Genomic DNA, 2,390 nt, shown 5'->3' with positions numbered 1-2,390 from the left:
TTCCACTGAGGGGAAAAAATATATATCTTGTCAATTTCAAGTTCATATTGTCCCCAACACATCTGTAAAACTGTCTGCCCTGAATAATCTGTGATGCAGACAGTATAAAGTAAAAACCCCTCATATGGGATGACTAACAAAGACAGATGCCAAACAGCTTACAGTGAAAGCAAACACACAAATAAAACAGTGTGCGTCAAAGGCCTTGTCAATTACAAGAGAATGCTTTTCACATCTTATCATCAAAGATTAAAGGCTGGATATTTAAGGAATAGCAAAGAGGGTGTCCTTTAACAAATAATCTAAGTAAGGTGAAAAGGCAGTGTAGTGGGTATGGGGAAGAAGTTTGCAGTCAAACCTTGGTTCAAATGTCATTTCTTCTACTACGAATTAGTTGAGTCTGAGAAGGTCACCTGGAGGAGGAAATGGCAACTCACTCCAGCATTCTTGCCCAGAAACTTACATGAATGGAGGAGCTGGGCGGGCTACAGTCCATGGGGTCACAAACAGTCAGACATGACTGAGGGACTGAGCACGAGGAGGTCACCTAACTAGTTTCTCAGCCTCGGTTCCATAATCTGTCAGTGGAGATGAAATCAACAACAGCCCTACATCCATCGTGTGGGAGTGAGAATCAGATGGGATAATGGACTTGAAGTCATTACACAGGGCTATGTGAGCGTTTGCATCTCTAAAGAGAAAGACGCATTCAGCAGAGGCGACCATGACCATGAGAGCTGGAGGTGGCCAGCCCATTCAGTCTTACATCCCACATCCCCTCCTCTCTGCTCTGGGAGGTCCCAGATCTTCAGACCTTGCTGGTGGGGTGCAGGAGAGATTTGGAGCCTGGCCCTCAGCTGTGGAGCCCTGGGATTTCCTTCCTGTTGACCTGAGAGGCCTCCTTCACTGCTTTGTTTTTTGAGGGGGGAACCATATGCATCCAAATTTAAAACAACAATGAAATGAGTTAGCAGTAGACTTGGCGATGGGCAGCTGGAGTTCTGATGAGGCCCAAGGTAATGGCTTTGAGGTTCCCCAGGACTTTACCTAGAGCCTGGAGTGGGGGACAAATAACCTGGAGTGGTTTTATTCCACCTCTGACTGTGTACCCTCTTCGAGTAACTCCTGGGCTTCAGTGACAGGTAGAGAAGAAGGAAAAAGCATAGAGGGAAGAGAAGAGTAAAAGAAGGGGAGATACCCCAGGAACAGCCAGTGCTCATTCTGACTGAGCAAACCCAGGTGGGAAAAACACTGGGTTCATGGGAGTCAGTGCTTCTAAAATAAAGGGGGACTTCCACGGTGGCTCAGTGGCTAAGAATCCACCTGCCAATGCAGGAGACACGGGTTCCATCCCTGAGCTGGGAAGATGCCACATGCCTCAGAGCAGCTAAGCCCAAGCACAACCACCGAGCCTGCACTCCAGGGCCCTGGAGCCGCGACTGCTGAAGCCCATGTGCCCTAGAACCTGTGCTCCACAACAAGAGAAGGCACTGCAACAAGAAGTCCACACACTGGAACAAGGAAGAAGCCCCACTCGCCACAACTACAGAAAAGCCCGCATAGCAATGAAGACCCAGCACAGCCAGAAATAAACAAATAAAACAAAGGCCCCAGCGTGATGGTTGGTGCGTGGCTGGATTCGAGTACTACTGGTGCGGCTTGAGAAAACACTCCCACGAAAGCCCATTATAAGAAAATGAGAGAATGACACCATCATACACCACACACACAAACTCCAAATGGCTTAAAGTCTTAACTGCAAGACATGCCATCACAATACCTGTAGAAGAGAACATCGGCAAAACGTTCTCTGACATAAACTGTACCACTGTTTTCTTAGGTCAGTCTCCCAAAACAATAGAAATAAAAGCAAAAATAAACAAATGGGGCCTAATCAAACTTACAAGCTTTTACACAGCAAGTGAAGCTCGCTCAGTCATGTCCGACTTTTGCGACCCCATGGACGGTAGCCCACCAGGCTCCTCTGTCCGTGGGATTCTCCAGGCAAGAATACTGGAGTGGGTTGCCATTTCCTTCTCCAGGAGATCTTCCCAACCCAGGGATCGAACCTGGGTCTCCCGCATTGCAGGCAGACGCTTTACCATCTGAGCCACCAGGGAAGCTCTTATACAGCAAAGGAAACCACAAACAAAATGAAAAGACAACCTATGGACTGGGAGAAAATATTTGCAAATGAAGTCACCAACACGGGCCTAGTTTCCAAAATATACAAATATCTCATACAAATCAATAACAAAAGAACACACGACACAATCAAAAAATGAGAAGACCTAAATAGACATTTCTCCAAAAAAGACACACAGAGGGCCAATAGGCATGTGAAAAGATGATCATCATTACTAATATTAGAGAACTGCAAATCAAAACTA

General features: G+C 46.5%; 1 non-coding gene across 1 annotated transcript; it reads right to left on the bottom strand.

Annotated features, from left to right (window-relative positions):
- Positions 1–2,048: 2,048 nt before the first annotated feature.
- On the bottom strand, positions 2,049–2,120 carry TRNAC-GCA (transfer RNA cysteine (anticodon GCA)). Its single transcript has one exon. It is a non-coding gene; the product is annotated as a tRNA-Cys (tRNA).
- Positions 2,121–2,390: the final 270 nt, after the last annotated feature.

The sequence above is a fragment of the Bos javanicus genome, chromosome 22, assembly GCF_032452875.1.
Source record: "Bos javanicus breed banteng chromosome 22, ARS-OSU_banteng_1.0, whole genome shotgun sequence".
Taxonomy (NCBI): domain Eukaryota; kingdom Metazoa; phylum Chordata; class Mammalia; order Artiodactyla; family Bovidae; genus Bos; species Bos javanicus.
Note: the sequence above shows the minus strand (reverse complement) of the source record. Positions and strands in the feature narration are given on the sequence as shown.